A 20,622-nucleotide genomic window follows, 5' to 3' on the forward strand; every position below is an offset into this window, starting at 1 on the left:
TTACATAACAATGTATGAACAAACTTGATGCTTTTTTTCTAATAGCCTATCAAATTGAACCATCAAATGCATGGAGTTATTGTTTTTTAATTATTATTAAATAAATTAAAGAAATTATCATTAAATCATACACTTAATTAAAGCAAAAGAGGACACTTTTATCAGTTGACATAGAGTTCTGCGATGCTGACGTCACAACAGTGGCGCTGCATGGTTGCTAGCCAACCAAAAAATGCATTCAACCTGCCTGAGTGACTTTAAGGTCACCAATGGTTTGGTATAGGCTTTTTGAAGTAGTCATTTTAAAACTTAATAATTTTCAATAAAAACAAACTAAAATTTCAAAATATCACTAAACATTTGTTTTTAATAATCTATTTTTTTCCAACTAGAGTTTAAGTCAAGCTAAGATACATAATTTGATAGAAATACAGATCTATACAGTTTATCAACATAGTAGCGTTGAACGCATTTTTTGGTTGGCTAGCAACCATGCAGCGCCATCTAACGTCACACTGCAGAACTCTATAGGGTCAAAGTCAAACATTTAATAAATATACGATAGATCATAAAAGTAATCACAATTTGACCAGTTAATTTTAATGGTATTCTGATAATTATGTCTATAGTGCAAAATAAATAATTTATTACATAAATTGCGACAAAAAAACATGACTTTCTCTTCAAATGGTCAAATACAGTATTTGACTGCTATAAAAACAAGTCAGACATTTTTTTTCAGTAAAAAAATGCTTTTATTAATGCAATAATGCACTTTTATATTCTATATGCATAAAACATGTTTAAAAAATAATTTATCAACAAAAATGTCTTGCCAGTTGGGTTGCACATATACTAGCAATGGTAGTTAGTAGTTTTTGTTTGGATAAAATAAGGAGCGATACTTTTAGCTTGAGCGATTCTTAAGTTTCATTTATAAACATCCCAGGGTTTACCATTGTTAATACTGTACATAATTATTTACTTTTTTAAGATGCAAAATTGAATTAACCATGTAGCCTACTGTAGCTGGATTATAACATCTGATCAATTTTTTTTTAAATAAATTTTGAACAAATTTAGTGTTTTGGTTCAAGTTTCTCTAGTTATAGCCTAGGCCTAGTAAGAAATGTATGCTAACCTAGCGTTGCATTGGGTGATTGGAAAAATGATAAAAGGGTGGCTCAAGCTTGCTTCGTAGAAGCGGTGTGCATGAGGTAGAACTATGAACAAGAATACTGTACTTACCACCTGTTCGATAATCGTTTTTGGAATGCTGTCTTGACCTCTAAGTGACCTGATTCTGTTTTCAGAGTTCTCAACTTTCTACAATTATTTCCTTAGTTTGGATAAAAAATTCTGTAGTAATTACAAAATAGTTGAATGTAGAATGATATTCAGAAAAACCATCACACTGTGATTGTGTTTTGACAAATTGTAATCCAGAAATGGAAATCCAGAAGAAGTGCTTTTCGTGGATTGTGGGTCCATCATAATTTTGTGTTTTATTTTGGGTTTCTCATAATTTTAAGTCATATCATAAATTTGCCTAGTATGTATTTCCATAGTATTTATCTCCATTTCCAACAAACATTACATGGCAGCACTGAAATAAGTAATTAAATATTCCAATAAAAATTGGCTGGGTAATCATCAGGAATAGTCCTTAACAGGGAGATGAGTGCCTCTGCCCACTGATGAGTTTCGGGATTCCTTTGACCCGGAGGGAGAGTACTCGTCAGGGTCCCTACCTAGGGTTACAGGTCTCAGGTTTTTAGTTCTTTTAATTAATTAGTGTTCCATGACTTTCTCATCAAAATTAATGTCTCTTATTGTTGTGCTATGTCAACATAATGTCAATGACGGCGAAATGTCACCAATAATGGGGATAGCTATGCAAACAAGTAAGTAACAAGTAAGTAATATTGAATTATCTCAACTCGAATCTATTTTATTATGGTGATGCTATTAAATGACATAAAATGTAAACATAAAAAGGATTATTGTCCTTTACTGAATTTTCCTCTTTCAATCTTTATAATATTATATAGTATTATATGGTGATGCTATTAAAATTCAAATATATTGTAATGTTTGTCTTCCACTTGTCTCTATTCTTAGATATTATTATTTAAAACACGTTCTCTGCATGTAAAATAATAGCATATGCATAATTTAGTATCTTGTTTGAAAATGAAGGTTAACATCAATTAATTTTCCATATGTTGTTTTCACATAGCTACCACAGTATTACTTAATACACTGCACTCTCCTCACCTCTGCTGGCTTCATGATAACTTGAGCAAAAAAAACCAACCACCTGACATGTTTTAACTTCAGATGTTGACTTGTCCAATGGGGGTAGTAACAAAGTGCGAGGCAGCGAGGCACGCGAGGCAGGGAAGGCATGCGAGGCAAGTCAGAAATTTATGCGAGGCATCGTTTTACCATCATCAAAAAATGCGAGGCATCATTTTATCATTTCTCAAAATTGCAAGGCAGGAAATCACCGAAATTGAAGTAGCCTAGGCCTAGGTCCGCTAGGCTAGTTTCCTTTTGCACCTGCCTTGTAATTTAACCAAGGCTTTATCCTGAATACCACAGCTTAGAATTAGTAGGCCTACTTTAATGAAGAAAAATCACATAAAAGTAACAATAAATCCATTAAATTGGTGATTTTACAGACGTTGTTTTTCTCGCATTTCGCACACTCAATGTTCAATATTTTGGTTTCTATGGAACGCCAAAAGAGCAAAATTAATTAGAGGGCTAAAAACTCTGTGGAATCCATTTATATTTAACGCATTATTTGGTGAAAATCAAGTACAATTTCAATAGATTTTGTCACTGTCAGTAAGGAAAAATGTTACTGTTGATAATGTACACGGTTTCGTTAACCTTTTAAAGAATAAAATAGAAAAATTCATCATAATATCCTTAGTAGGATGTCCTAGGTCTAGACTAGGTAGTGATGTTGATTTAGGATCGATTATTATTCTTTGAAAACATAACAGTATCAGCAGTAACATATTACAACATTTTTATTGACAAATTAACAAATATATTGAAATAAAACGTGTTTTTCACCAATAAATGCATGAGAAATTGACGCATTCCACTGAGTTTTAGTCCTCTATTATCGTTGCTCTTTTGGCGCTCCATAGAAACAAAAATATTGAACATTGAATAAGTGAAATTCGCGAACAGTGTGCGAGAAACACGCCTGTAAAATCATTAATTTAAGGATTTATTTGTTACTTTTTATGTGATTCTTTCATTAAAGTACTCATGAGGTATACTTCTAAGGTGTGGTATTCACACGATAAAGTTAGTTATCAAATTTGGAGTAAAAATACAAGCGAAGGAAACTAGCGCCAGGTTTATTAGTACGTACATGGACAACAATAAATAAAAATCGTTCGTAATATACCTAGCTTACTAAAACAGGAATAGTGTATCATTATTAAATATTACACCAATTATTATTTTATCAAAATTGATTAAATTATTTTCTACATAGGCCTCTTATCTAGGTTAGGGCTAAGCATATTAGCTAAAGTTTAATTTTAGGCCTAGTATTACAATTGTCGGACGTAAGTCTTTTTTCACACGCGCTCCAGAATTCTGTCGCAATTTTTTTCTTTGCGGCATGTTATTGGATCGGCATATCAGTTTCCTTTTATTCACCGCCAGTTATTGAACTTGTCCTGGCAATCGCTGTTCACCTTATTTGCGAGAGAGGTACACGTGTTGTTCCTAGAAAATGGAATGTCAAAAATGTCTTTGGCACGCCGCTCAGAGAGAAGTCTGTGCGTTGCTGCTGAAACCACGTGCTATAGGAGTGGAATGCACCACGATCCTCTGAGCTGAGGGCTGAATCATTCCGCTACCTGCTAAATAGTAAAGAGGGATTGTCCATCTCTCGGGTCTACCGGATCTAGGCGCAGGGGTGTGACAAAATATTATTTTCACTCTGCTATGTTCGAGAGACATGTGAGTGAACACGCTCGAAATGCCAACAAACATTGCAGTCATTTGATGAGTGTGTCGCTATAACAATTATTGTTTATCGAAAGTTGAAGACTGTCGTTCAGATTTTTGAACCGTATAGTTTGGGCACTTTTGTAAAAGTAAAATTTGACACGATATGACTTGAATGAAAAAACAATCGTTACATAAAAATAAACAACATGATGAGTGTATACACGAATCTATTTAGATACGCTTGTATCGATTGATTATTAGGCCTATAATATATCATAATAGCACGTTAAGATATGCCTCGCACCTTTTTGAAATTGTAAACTATATGCCTCGCATGCCTCGCACTTTTGGAAATGATAAAATGATGCCTCGCACAAATATTTGGCATGCCTCGCGTGCCTCGATGCCTCGCACTTTGTCAACACTCGTCCAATGGCATTGTCTAGTTAGGAATCAAAAAGTAATATAGTACAATGTTGTATATATGATCTAGAAATGGATATACACTGTTATATATAGCTTTTTCAAGTTTTCAAGTTTAGTTTATTGTTTCACACAATACAATACAATACAATACAATACAATACAATATGAACAGAAACATAAATTAATAATAAATACAATAGTGTGAGGAGGACGCATTAAGCCAAGGCTTTAAGTTTGGTGGGTTTGTGTGTGGGGAGAGAAACTATCCTCACGTAACGAATCCTGACCATATTGTTTATAAAACAGGCTAATTCCTATCTTCCTATTCTATTCCTATGAAAAGTATACTAAAAAGTGGTCCAGAATTGGAACCATGGTCTCAAATGGTCCCAAAATTTAATGGAATGGACCACATATCTATCTGTATATTCATTTTGGTAAAGATCTTGTAATTACTTTTTGAGTAATCCTGGTAACAAACAGACAAACAAACAAACAAACACACGCGATCGATTACATATACCTCCTTGGCGGAGGTAAATAAGTAAATGTAGTTACTGCAGTAAATGCTCTAATGTCCTTTGACCTTGTGAGTTGTTCCATTACAGAATAGATAAGTTGTACCATGAGTGCATTTGAATTAATAATTTAGGTATCTTGATATTACAGTCAACTCTCCCTAGGGCGGGCATATCTTTTCCGGTTTTTCGAAATTCCGGTTTCCTGAAAACATATTTTTGAAGTTATCACGTTGTCACTGAAAATGCTTGAATCACCGGTCCGAATGCTGCCCGGTAGCGATTTTTTTTTTCGTACATAAGTTGGGGACCCCTCATGAAACGTCACAAAATAAACATGAATAATTCATCAGTTAAATTTGTTGTTCCGTGTGCACCCAAGCGTAGCAACAAGAAGCGATTACACAACTGCGATACGATACTTTCTAGGCCTAGGATTCTAAGTCAATTCACGCGATTGCCTTCGCGCATTCTTCTTCACACAAAATGTGTCGAGTCGAGGCTAATCGACAGCTAGGCAAGACATTAAACTAAGTAGTAATTCATTGGACATAGCCCAAAGAAAGCTTAGACCCACAAGAATAAAGAATGTGTTTAATTTGTGTACTGTATTTTTTTTAATTCTGCTATTTTATTATCAAACAATGCATGTACTCAAAGGAACTTTAAAAATGCGCGTATATGAACACATGAGATGGGAAGATTAGACCCACGAGAATAAAAAATGTATTTTTGTGTAATGTTTATTGTTTAATTTTGCTGACTTATTACTCGGATTGTGTCATACCTATAACACACACACACAGCTCTACTAGAATAGATGTTTAGAGACTAATAATTAGGCCTAGGCCTAATAGTATTAATAGAAACTATAATTTTAACACGTAATTCTTTAGTAATAAATTATATTAAAAACACTATTATAAACTAAAGTCTGATTATCACCAGTTCGATAATCATTTTTGGAATGCTGTCTTGACCTCTAAATGACCTGATTCTGTGTTCAGAGTTCTCAACTTTCTACAATTGATTTCTTTAATTTGGATAAAAAATTCTGTAGTAATTACAAAATAGTTGAATGTAGAATGATATTCAGAAAAACCATCACACTGTGATTGTGTTTTGACAAATTGTAATCCAGAAATGGAAATCCAGAAGAAGTGCTTTTCGTGGTAAATTTTGCATTATAATTTTGTGTTTTATTTTGGGTTTCTCATAATTTTAAGTCATATCATAATTTTGCCTAGTATGTATTTCCATAGTATTTATCTCCATTTCCATACAAAAATATAAATTGACTGGGTAATCATCAGGAATAGTCCTGAACAGGGAGATGAGCGCCTCTGCCCACCGATGAGTTTTGGTATCCCTTTGACCTGGAGGGAGAGTACTCGTCAGGGTCCCTACCTAGGGTTACAGGTCTCAGGTTTTTAGTTCTTTTAATTAATTAGTGTTCCATGACCTTCTCATCAAAATTAATGTCTCTCATTGTTGTGTTATATCAACATAATGTCAATGACGGCGAAATGTCCCCAATAATGGGGATAGCTATGCAAACAAGTAAGTAACAAGTAAGTAATATTGAATTATCTCAACTCGAATCTATTTTATTATATTATGGTGATGCTATTAAATGACATAAAATGTAAACATAAAAAGGATTATTGTCCTTTACTGAATTTTCCTCTTTCAATCTTTATAATATTATATAGTATTATATGGTGATGCTATTAAAATTCAAATATATTGTAATGTTTGTCTTCCACTTGTCTCTATTCTTAGATATTATTATTTAAAACACGTTCTCTGCATGTAGAATAATAGCATCTGCATAATTTAGTATCTTGTTTGAAAATGAGCGTTAACATTAATTAATTTTCCATATGTTGTTTTCACATAGCTACCACAGTATTACTTAATACCACTCCCTGTTAATACACTGCACTCTCCTCACCTCTGCTGGCTTGATGATAACTTGAGCAAAAAAAACCAACCACCTGACATGTTTTAACTTCAGATGTTGACTTGTCCAATGGCATTGTCTAGTTAGGAATCAAAAAGTAATATAGTACAATGTTGTATATATGATCTAGAAATGGATATACACTGTTATATATAGCTTTTTCAAGTTTTCAAGTTTAGTTTATTGTTTCACACAATACAATACAATACAATACAATACAATACAATACAATACAATATGAACAGAAACATAAATTAATAATAAACACAATTGTGTGAGGAGTACGCATTAAGCCAAGGCTTTAAGTTTGGTCCTCCAGATAAGGAATATATTTAATTATTTAATTTAAGTGAGAGAACAAAAACAAACTTCTTTCTTTTGTCAAATTGACAAATAAAATTAAACAAAAAGGCAAAAAAAAGCAAAAAAAAACAGTCTTAAGGCATTTGTGAATTACTAATGTTCTAAATAGTTTGAAATAAGTGTTTGTTTGTATTTTGTTTTAAATGTATTTATGATGGTTATTGCTTTTAGATTGAGCGGTAAGTTGTTCCATATATACGGTCCATTGTAAATAAAAGATGTTCTTCTAAGTAATATGGTATGCTTTTCGTATAGATTTTTTGCAGTTGAAGATCTGGTGTTGTAAGAATGATTACAATTTTGAAAATAGGAGTAAAATTGAGTTGGTAATTTATTATGATTTAGGCGGAACATGAATAAAGCTGTTTGGAGTTTATTTATATCAAATATATTTAAAGTATTGAGAGAATAAAAAAGTGGTTTAGTATGAGATTTTTGAGGTGCTCCCGAACAGATTCAGAGAGAATTAATTTTTGTGTTATCAGAACCTGTCCAGGGGCAGCATCCATTAAATTTATCTACAGTTGTAGCCCAAGCAACATTGCAGTATGATAAATAGGGTAAAATAAGAGTATTATACAGGGAAAATAAGATGTTTAAAGGAAGTATGTACTTCAATTTAGTTAAAATTCCAACGTTTCTCGAGATAATTTTAGTTAAATATGTTATGTGAGGTTTCCAATTTAGTTCAAGAGTCAAATCAATATTTGACTCTTGAGTGTCTATTTTGTTTTTATTAATTCTAAAAGCCAGAAAAACTTCTTTTATCTTGTTTAAAAATTTCAATTATTTCTGTTTTTACCTTTAAATGTAATTACTTTAATTGTGTTAATTTGATTTTGATAATTTTAGGTTTAATTTTATATTTTCTTTTGTCCATTTATATACTGTATTTTGTTTATATTTATGTAGTTAAGAACTGAACCACTTTGGAAATCAGTACATTGTATTGAAAGTGTATTTCAGAATAAAGAAAGATTAAATAAATAAATTAAAATACAAAATTGAAGAGTCAAGGAATATAGTGGTTACTGTAAAATGAACCTTTGAAGCTAGACTTGCCCCAAGTCTGTATTTATTGTCTTTTTTTTTATTTATTTGTTTTTATTTCGACCGCGATTTTTGTCTGAAAATACAGTATCCAAACTCAAGTAATACACGTATGAAACGCCATATGTGCAAAAATATTTATATTTTTACTAATATTAAGACAAAACTCCGTCTGGAGCCCAGACTACTTTGAAGCATGCAGTCACAAATGAAAAAGAAATCAGAATCATGTTAATATATTTAAATATACATACTGTATATACTGTTTCTTCATTCTTGTTTTGTTTGTGTAAATATTTTAAATTATAGACGTTTATTATGTTACTGTTTAATATTTTTTAATGTCAGTTGCTTATTTTCTATCATATTTTTGTACATTTATGCATTTCATTATTGTCTGGGGAATTGTCTTCTTTTGCAAAGGTTAAAAAATGCTTAGTACCAGTTCCGACTGGAGAACCAGTGACTTAGTTGAATATTCTTGCAGTCTTCTGTTGTTCAATTTTTGTAATATTTTGATTTGTGGTGGAAAGAATGTTTATGGTAATCTTAAGGATGAACAACAATGTCTGTTTTCTGGTGGTGTAATTAGAAAGAAGTAAATAATGATTGAAAATAAATTACATCAAACGAATAATTAAATATCCAAATAAATAACATTAAATGTTAACATCAAGGTGGCTCAAGCTTGTGCTTCGCAGGAGCGACATGCATGAGGTAGAAACATGAGCAAGAATACTGTACATACCACCCGTTAGATAATCATTTTTTAAATGGTGCATGTGAGTGCACATGCTGCTGACCACCTGCTGTCTTGATCTCTAAGTGACCTGATTGTGACGTAGGAAATTTGTTTGAGAATCAGTAAACGCAGCATTCGGTATTAATTGCAAAGAAATAGTCTAAAAAACACATTTTTCCTAAAAGAATGTGCCATTCTAACAGAGCTTAAATGAATAAAGGACAAATAAAAGGTGCCCCAGCTCGAACAGCGCTATTATCGGACTTGCAGTTTAGGAGGAGATACAGGAATAAACTTTGGCTTAGTGCTATTATAATATGATGATCAACGAACAAATTATCTTAAACAGCCCTTTTGCTCGATATTAAATATCCAACCTTTCCAGAATTTGGAACCATCCCTCACCCTCAATGTCACTTAAAATCCAAAAACCACTCCAAAAATCATTTCAGTGTCCCTGTATTGAACTAATAGTATATTTTTGAATATCTTTTAAAGTGACCAATAATCAAATCTGATGTAATAATAAAACAATTAAAGCGTTAAATTTGACTGTTATAAGACAAAGTTTAATGTACCCTACCTAGTGAGTTTAGTGGTACAATTATTAAATAAAGAAGTTAAATTTAATTTTGTTCTTCATTGTTCTTTTAGGCTTGAAGCTGTTCATTGTGGGTGTCTTCCATTGTGTCCTAACCAGTTGGTGTATCCTGAGATATTTCCAAGTAAGTTCAAATCTTATGAGTTCAGAGTTCTCAACTTGCTATAATTGATTTCAGTAGTTTGGATAAAAAAAATTCTGTAGTAATTACACAATTTCAATAGTTGTGTACATGTTTCAGAGCATGTACAAAATGAGATTCAGAAAGGCTATCACACTGTGATTGTGTTTTGACAAATTGTAATTCAGAAATTGAAATGGAAATCCAGAACAAGGGCTTTTCGTGGATTGTTGTTCGATGATTTGTCCATCATAATTTTGTGTTTTATTAGGGGTTTCTCATAATTAAGCCAAATCATAAATTTGCCTAATATGTATTTCCATAGTATTCATCTACATTTCCATATATTATATGGCAGCACTGAAATAAGTAATTCAATATTCCAATAATAAAGATGTATTGTCCCTTTGACTAATTCAAACAAAATTTTGAAGTATCATAATAGTTATTAACTTTCACCAAAAATGTGTCCAAAAAAATTAATTTAACTGAAATACAGACTTTTTTTGTTAAAAAAATAACTTTGACTTCCAGTCAAAGTTTGGCTACTCTGTATGCATAATCATAAAACTTCCTCGCGATCTGTGTGAAAACACCTTCTCAACCGTGACGAGTTGTAAACAATTCTAATTAGCAGCATACTCGTGGTTTACTTTCTCGCGACGATTTTTCAGATGAAATCAAATTAATTAACCTGTTAATTACGTAAACTTGTTGTTTTTGGCTCGAATTTTTGACATCTACTTCTACCTAGTAAGATAACCTGTGGCGTCCCGCAAGGGACTAAGCTTGGTCCCGTGTTATTCTTGGTGCTCATTAATGATGCATGTGTCGGAAGCTGCAGAAGGTGGAAATACGTAGACGACCTCACCCTGTTAGTTAGTAAAGGAGCAAGGCCTCAATGCAAGAGATGCTTATGATGTTAATGATTGGTGTAGAAAGAATAATATGATCCCAAAGCCCTCTAAGTGCCATACTGTTAACTTTTTGAAAGACATCAGCGTTGACGCTGCGTCTCCCATTTTTAATCTAAATGGCTCCAACCTTGATGTAGTAGAACATATGAGATTGCTTGGCGTCATAATTCAAAGTAATTTGAAGTGGGACCTCAACACCCAAGATATTGTCTCACGGGCATCAAGAAGACTCTTTGCTTTATGTATTTAAAAAAAAGTTAGTGTTGTTCTTGATGACCTAATCACTGTGTACACTTCCTACATTAGGCCCATCTTGGAATACGCTTGCCAGGTATGGCATGGTGCTATTACCAAGAAAATGGCCAACAGCATTGAGACCATCCAGAAAAGAGCATGTCGAATAATGTTAGGTGGTACCTACATTTCCTATGACAATGCCCTAGAGGTTACAGGGTTACCTTCTCTCGAGGCAAGGAGAGACACTCTTGTGTTGTCCTTTGGCAGGGGGTTACTCAAGTCCAACTGTTTTCAAGACATGCTACCTCCTTGCCACGGGCAGAAGAGAAGAACCCTTAGGTCTAATACAACTAGTACCGGAAGTCTCCTTCCCCCCAGGTGTAAAACTGAACGATACCAAAGGTCTGCCATACCTACGATTGTTAAGTTTATTAATGCTAACTGATATGGGTTGATTTCCATGATTATTTCTTACTTTCTCGATGCCGTTTCGACTTTTTATATAATAATTTTAATAATGTATATACTAATAATAATCTTAAATAATAATAATAATAATGACGTACTTAATTTTATGAACGAATAATATTGTATTTTGTGTTTTATAATATATAGTTATTTTTCTATACTGTTTATAATTGTGCCTCTTTTACTTTTAATTATATGTATATTGATTGTAAACAAACGTTATCAGCCAATGGCTGGTGTTTTTGTATGTGTTTTTAAACCTAAATAAATAAATAAATTATGACAGGTAGCGTTAGGTTCGACGACAGTGATATTCCGTCGGCTTCATATACAATGTAAATAGATAGATAAATGAGGAAAGTAAGTAGATTAAATTTTCATGAGTCTTTATGACTCTTTTATTCATAAACTTGCCAACTACAGTATTGATTAATAACAAAGATACAAGAACAACGGGATGGTAAAGTAAATTTACGTCTCACTCGCTCAAAATCAAAACGAAGAGTGGTAGAGGTTTCTGGATATTGTTGTTTACCACAATTAAGCATGTAGTTAAATTATATGCAGAGTAAAATAGCCAATCAGAACTTTTAGTCTTATTTGGCTTGCTACATTATAAAAATAGGTAGAAAATAAATGATTTGGGCTGTACCAATTTCCGTTACATTATAAAGGAGTATTGTCCTATACCGAATTACTCTTACAATCTCTTTTAGAGGACTGTTTATACAATACAGAACAACAGTTATTTAAACATCTACGACGATTCTGCAGAACACCAAATATTGTACGTAACTATGACAGAAGTACACTGAATGAAATCACTACAAAATGTAGCTGGACATCTCTCAAGCAACAATATCTAACACTGCTTTCAAGTCAAGAATCATAATGGTGTATCACAATTTTCAAGATGCATAAATGCCGTGAATGGTAAATTATTAACTTATATACTACTTTTCAATTGGTATGCACTTTTATTATACTAGCAATTATACCTGTCTCAGTACAATTCCAACTAATTTGATATGTCTCATAACCCGGAGGCCAGTATCTCCCTGTATTCACCAACCTCCAACCCTCTTCAATCACATCCCTCACTTAGGGTTAAAAAAAAAAAAAATCCTTCCCAGTACAATTTTTAATTTGGGAAAAAACCAACTTTAGCTTCATAATGAGAGGCCAAGAGGATGATGCACAACTATGATAGGCCTATGGTTTAGATACTTTGCAAACTGTGTAAATGAATAGGTGTCGTATTGGCTAATGATTAAAATATCAATACAGCTACATATGATACAGCTGAAATACCTCTGCCCAAGGCTTCTTTCTCCTCTCCCTATCCCAGCCACAATCAACAAACCCTAACTCCTAGAACAGTTCAATCCCAATCATGTTGTCCTTCATTAGCCCCAAAACGCCAGTATCTCCGCCCCACTAGGTTTGAGACGTTTCTAGTATAATTGAGCCATACAGTATATCACTCCCAACCCCTCAGTGGCAGTTTTTTTAAAATATAGTTTAAAACATTTCCAGTAGAGTTTCAGCCATGTTGATAGGCCTACGACCCACCCCAAACTCCCAACCCAAACTCCCAACTCCTTTCCAGAAATACTTAAAATTCAATTCAAATTGATAGCCTACTACCCTTAGCCCAAGCAAAAATCCCCACCATTCCTACCGCAACTTCCCCCTCCCCCTTCTGACTTTGGGAATTTTTTAAATGTAGTTTAAAACCTTCACAGTACAATTGCAGTCATTTTGATACCCATATGTATGGTTACGTGCAGAAACAGAAATTTGTATAACGAACAGAAAAACACAAAAAGTGGAAAAAAGGTTGGGAATTTTGACCCATAACTTGTATTCAAGATGGCGGATGATGTTCAAATATAGTTTAGAACCTTTCCTGTACCATTATAGTCATTTTGATACCCCATATGTGTACAGTAACAAAACAAAGTACTAGCAGATTCATAAGTTAAATTCATACAAAAAGAATTGATCAAAGTTTTGTTTTTTGCTGAAAGTGATTTTTGACGTTAATAAATTCAAAGTTGAATTTTGTAGTAGTTTATTTGCTCTTTAATGTTTAATACTTTCACTTTACCTTGGAAAATACATTAGCATTCATCTTGTGTTTCTTTATGTCACAAATTTCCTTGATCAAAACCAATATAATAAGATATATAATATACATTCATTGTAAGTTTTTATTTAATTTTTAATCATTTCAAAATAAGATTCAATTTAAAAACTTCAGCAAATATCCATTGAAAATACTCCTAAAATTAGATTAAAAATTACTAATTATTATTAATTAAAATATAGGAAATACTGATTTATGATTAGATATCAATTTGATTTTATTAATTAAAAACAATAATAATAATGTTACTATTGTATTAGCATAGTTTTAAATAATACAATTAATATTGTTTTTACAGAATGACTTATGATTATTTGGTATAATATAATATTTAAAAATGATTAATAGTAAAACATTAATTGTTACTAATATTATATTATTTAAAATACAAAATGAAAAATTCCGTTTAATAAATTTTAAACAAATCACAGTTGATATGCCAATATATTTGATTATTATAATAAAATAATTATTCAATGATAAAGCAAAATGATAATTTAAAAGAAACAAAGAAGAATCTAAATTATTAAATAATTACAGATTCTGATTTGTTATGGTGCTCTTATAACCATCATCACTGTTGTCTTAAAAGATCAAAATATCGATCTCAGTTGATGCCATTGTAATGAGCTGTACCTGGTGTCAGACAAACCATTCAGGTATGAATCATGAACATTCTCTTATGGGGCTCTTTTAACCATCATCACTGTTGTCTTAAAAGATCAAAATAGCGATCCCAGTTGATGCCATTGTAATCAGCTGTACCTGGTGTGAGACAAAGCCCATTCAGGTCTGAATCATGAACATTCTTTTATGACGCTCTTTTAACCATCATCACTGTCTTCTTGAGACTGTGGTACCTACTATGGAAATTCCACCAGTTGGTGCCTGTCAAACCCTCTGTACCTGGTGTAAGGTAAAGCTCATTCAGGTTTGAATGATGACAACTATTGTACCACCAAGCACCTTTGTTATACTCAGCACAGTTAGTACCGATCCCGCTACCGCTTCTCTTATCATTGTCTCTATCATACGTTGAAAATTGTTGACCATTGTGGCGTGATGTCAAAGAATCACCTAAACAAACAAAATTTAAATCATCTTTAGTTTACTTCATACATCTTTAAATTAAAATTCATTTTTAAATATTTGTTTTTCTTTCTATTACAAATAAAATAAAATATATTTGATATAAAAGGGAAAATAAAACACAAATTTATAAACTATTCTTATATATCATATATTCTTTATTTTATTTTTTTTTTGTCAGAGTTATTATACTTTAAAAGTAATGCATTTTAATAATGAAGAAAGCCAAAGTTATATGATAAGTAAAAAGTGCGATTAATAAAGTACTACTCCTCCCTTATTCGTTGTAGTATTGAGCTGGGATTTGGCATGAATATACAAAGCCATAGAGCCGGATTTTGAATATCACTGGCTCCTTGTTTAGGGACCACTGACTAATCCTATTGAATTAGAACAGGTAATGAATGCGTTCAACGTTGCAACATTTAGTAAGGAATTTAATCGTTATTTTTATCCATATGTTTTTTTTAAATAACAAAAAATATAATATAATGTACCACACAGTGATATATTTTCGACTAGTTAGCCGTTATTGAAGAGATAATAGTGAGTTTTGACAAAAAGTCTTGCCGCGTTGATCGGTGGGCTAGGCAAGGCCGAGCTAATCGTAGTCGCTACTTTATTGTTGATTTTCTCAAAATGAAGATTTCCTGAGCTATAAATAGTGACTCGTATGTTTTCATTAATGTGTTATTTTTTTTTTTTTTTACTACTATGCGTAGGTGCTATTAACCATGAATTCTCAGCACTATGCTTCACCGAAACTTGTTTTAATCATAATACGCCTTTTTCCTTTTATATTATTCCCAATTATAACCTCTTGCATGTTTCACGAGCTGAAAGACCAGGAGGAGGCGTTGCCATTTACCTACACCAGAGATTTAAATATATTCTTCGCCCTGATTTATCATTTATCATTACTAATGGTTCGGAATCTCTTTTCATTGAAATCGATGCACAACCCAAAAACATAATCCTTGGAGTAGTATATCGTTTGCCTGAATTATCCATTAACACATTTAATAAAGATATCTCTAATTTAATTGACACCATTAATAATGAGAAAAAAACAGCATATATTTCAGGAGACTTTAATATTAACTTGTTAAATTCCAAAACACATAAAGGTACTTCTGATTTTGTTAATACTCTATTTCAATCAAATTATTATCCTCTTATTACTAGGCCAACTAGAATTACGCGTAATTCTGCAACTTTAATCGACAATATTTTTTGTAATAATCTATACGATAACATTTCTTCCGGAATTCTATATTCGGACATCTCGGATCACTTTCCTGTTTTCTTGTTAGTACATAAATCAGAACCTCTCCAACACCTGAAACCTAAATCAAAATATATATACATAAAAAAAGTCAATGATATTTCAATTTCTGCCTTAAGTAATGATTTGTCAAATGTTGACTGGACTAGTATTTATAACTCCAATGAACCCAATGAGGCATACGCTTTATTCAACGACATATTTAGTACATTATATAATAACAACATTAAAACCACTCGTTCCAGACGAAATATTCGGAAAGAAAAAAAACCTTGGATAACTAAATGCTTAATTAAATCTATCGACAAAAAACACAAATTATATAAAACATTTCTTATATCTAAAAAGCAAAAGGACAAAGATAAATATGTTAAATATCGAAATGTACTTACCAAAATCCTTCGTACTGCCCAAAAGAATTACTTCAGTGACAAATTTGAATTCCATAAAAATAACATCCAAAAAACCTGGCAAACAATAAATGGAGTCCTTGGCAAGAAATCTCGTAAACCGTTTCCTTCTCACTTTATTAACAATGACATTGAATTAAATAATCCTCAACAAATTGCAACTGAATTCAATAATTATTTTACTAGTATAGGGCCAAATTTAGTTAACAAAATACATGTGTCGGATAATGATAATTATACTTCTACCCTACCTCGTCCATGTGTGCACTCTCTCTTTCTTAGTCCTGTAACCGAACATGAAGTTGTCAGTATAATACTTTCCCTCAAAGATAATAAATCTCCTGGGTTTGATGGGTTTTCCAATAAAATTATTAAACGTGTTTCTAATTTTATATGCAAACCCTTAACTCACATTTTTAATACTTCTTTTCGAACCGGTATTTTTCCTGTCATCCCTATCTACAAGAAAGAAGATCCTCATCATTTCAATAACTACAGACCAATCTCCCTACTTCCTTGTTTCTCAAAATTAATTGAAAAAATAATGCATAATCGAATTTCTTCCTTTTTAACTAAACATAACATTTTATTTAAAGGCCAATATGGTTTCAGGAAAAAGTAGATCTTGCTTTATTAGATATTTTTGACAAAATTACAATTGCCCTGAGTAAAAATGAGTTTTCTGTTGGCATTTTCCTTGATTTATCTAAGGCCTTCGATACTATTAACCACGATATTTTAATTCATAAACTTTCAAATTACGGTATCAGAGGCCTTCCTTTAAAACTAATTAAAAGCTACCTTTCCAATCGTGTTCAGTTTACTTCCTTAAATAATTTTAACTCTTCCTATTCCCGTTTAACCTGTGGTGTTCCCCAAGGATCGATTCTTGGACCACTCTTATTCCTGATTTTTGTTAACGATATACCAAACAGCTCTAAATTACTAAATTTTATCTTATTTGCTGACGACACAAATATTTTTTTCTCTCATCCTAAATTAAATACCTTGTTTAAAATTGTCAATGATGAGTTACTTAAAGTTTCAAATTGGCTCAAACACAATAAATTAACTCTTAATACATTCAAAACGAACTATATAATATTTTCTAAACGTAAAATTTCAAATTCTTTAAATGAACAAATATACATTGATAATAAAATGATCAAACGAGTTAATGAAACACAATTTTTAGGAGTAACCATAGATGCCTCTCTGACTTGGAAACTACATATAAATAAAATCAGTAATCTAGTTTCTAGAAATGTTGGAATATTGAACAAATTAAAACATATCTTCCCTCAAAAAACCTTATTAACCCTTTATAATACTTTAGTTTTGCCTTACCTTTCTTATGCCAATTTATGTTGGGCAATTACTCTAGATAAATTTAATACGTTATGCCCCTGGACAAGTCTAGAGAAAACTCAAATTGACCGCCTTTTTAAACTACAAAAACGTGCACTTCGGATTTGCGCGGGAGAATCATTTAGAGCCCATACAAAATTACTTTTTAAAAGATTTAACGTTTTAAACATTTATGATTTAAATAAATTACAAGTTGCCTCATTTATGTACCGTTTATCTAACAATTTACTGCCTTCACATTTTAATGCTTTATTTACAAGAATTGACGAACGCCATTCCTATAAAACCCGATCCTCTGTTAACAATTATATCCTTGATAATTTAAATGTTAAGGCTCGACGATTTTCTATGTATTATTTTGGTCCCAAACTTTGGACTTCACTCTCAAATGAACTTAAACAGAAATCTTCCTTTTCTAGTTTTAAATCTAATTTCAAACACAAAATGGTGTCAGAATATGCTACATAATTTTTCGCCGATCTTTTATCCTTATTTATTTGGTGGTGATACATGGCATTAAATCCTTCACCCTGGTATTCAATAATCTCCGCTACATTGTATCGTTATACTTGTTATTATACCATATTTAATTATATTTCATATTGTACTCTAATTGTTATCATTATCCCTTTTATCATATATTATATAATTGCCTGGTTTATCTTAACTTCTATAATTTAAAATTTTTTTATTTTCTTTATTTTATGTACTTTCACTATTATATATTCATATTTTAGTCTACTCTGTAGCAATGTTAGTATACTTAGGCATACGGGAGTCACGACTTAAAGTTCAGTGAACTTACTGTGACTTCCATCCACCCACATTTAATATATGTTATGTAAATGTAAATGATATATATATATATATAAGTGAGTGGAAAAAATAAATAAACGAAACGAAACTATTTATACAAATTTATATATTATTTTTATCAATTATTGCAAAATCTTACTTTTCAGCCTTTTGGCTGCCGTTGTATTATTGATTTCTTTTTTATGAATAAATATACATGAAGTGATTTAATAAACCAATTTTAATAAACAACGCCTCATTTTAAAGCATACACATACACATACTGTTGCATTGACTGCCTCATAAATGCCTACTACATTAATCATACATATACGGTTGCATTGACTGCCTCATAAATGTCTACTACATTATTCATACACATACTGTTGCATTGACTGCCTCATGTCTACTACATTAATCATACATATACTGTTGCATTGACTGCCTCATAAATGCCTACTACATTAATCATACACATACTGTTGCATTGACTGCCTCATAAATGCCTACTACATTAATCATACACATACTGTTGCATTGACTGCCTCATAAATGCCTACTACATTAATCATACACATACTGTTGCATTAACTGCCTCATAAATGCCTACTACATTAATCATACATATACTGTTGCATTAACTGCCTCATAAATGCCTACTACATTAATCATACATATACTGTTGCATTAACTGCCTCATAAATGCCTACTACATTAATCATACACATACTGTTGCATTAACTGCCTCATAAATGCCTACTACATTAATCATACACATACTGTTGCATTGACTGCCTCATAAATGCCTTCTACATTAATCATACACATACTGTTGCATTGACTGCCTCATAAATGCCTACTACATTAATCATACACATACTGTTGCATTGACTGCCTCATAAATGTCTACTACATTAATCATACACATACTGTTGCATTAACTGCCTCATAAATGCCTACTACATTAATCATACATATACTGTTGCATTGACTGCCTCATAAATGCCTACTACATTAATCATACACATACTGTTGCATTAACTGCCTCATAAATGCCTACTACATTAATCATACATATACTGTTGCATTGACTGCCTCATAAATGTCTACTACATTAATCATACACATACTGTTGCATTGACTGCCTCATAAATGTCTACTACATAATCATACACATACTGTTGCATTGACTGCCTCATAAATGCCTACTACATTAATCATACACATACTGTTGCATTGACTGCCTCATAAATGCCTAATACATTAATCATACACATACTGTTGCATTGACTACCTCATAAATGTCTACTACATTAATCATACACATACTGTTGCATTGACTGCCTCATAAATACCTACTACATTAATCATACATATACTGTTGCATTGACTGCCTCATAAATGTCTACTACATTAATCATACATATACTGTTGCATTGACTGCCTCATAAATGTCTACTACATTAATCATACACATACTGTTGCATTGACTGCCTCATAAATACCTACTACATTAATCATACACATACTGTTGCATTGACTGCCTCATAAATGCCTACTACATTAATCATACACATACTGTTGCATTGACTGCCTCATAAATGCCTACTACATTAATCATACATATACTGTTGCATTGACTGCCTCATAAATGTCTACTACATTAATCATACACATACTGTTGCATTGACTGCCTCATAAATGTCTACTACATAATCATACACATACTGTTGCATTGACTGCCTCATAAATGCCTACTACATTAATCATACACATACTGTTGCATTGACTGCCTCATAAATGCCTAATACATTAATCATACACATACTGTTGCATTGACTACCTCATAAATGTCTACTACATTAATCATACACATACTGTTGCATTGACTGCCTCATAAATACCTACTACATTAATCATACATATACTGTTGCATTGACTGCCTCATAAATGTCTACTACATTAATCATACATATACTGTTGCATTGACTGCCTCATAAATGTCTACTACATTAATCATACACATACTGTTGCATTGACTGCCTCATAAATACCTACTACATTAATCATACACATACTGTTGCATTGACTGCCTCATAAATGCCTACTACATTAATCATACACATACTGTTGCAT

The sequence above is a fragment of the Antedon mediterranea genome, chromosome 1 (assembly GCF_964355755.1).
Source record: "Antedon mediterranea chromosome 1, ecAntMedi1.1, whole genome shotgun sequence".
Taxonomy (NCBI): domain Eukaryota; kingdom Metazoa; phylum Echinodermata; class Crinoidea; order Comatulida; family Antedonidae; genus Antedon; species Antedon mediterranea.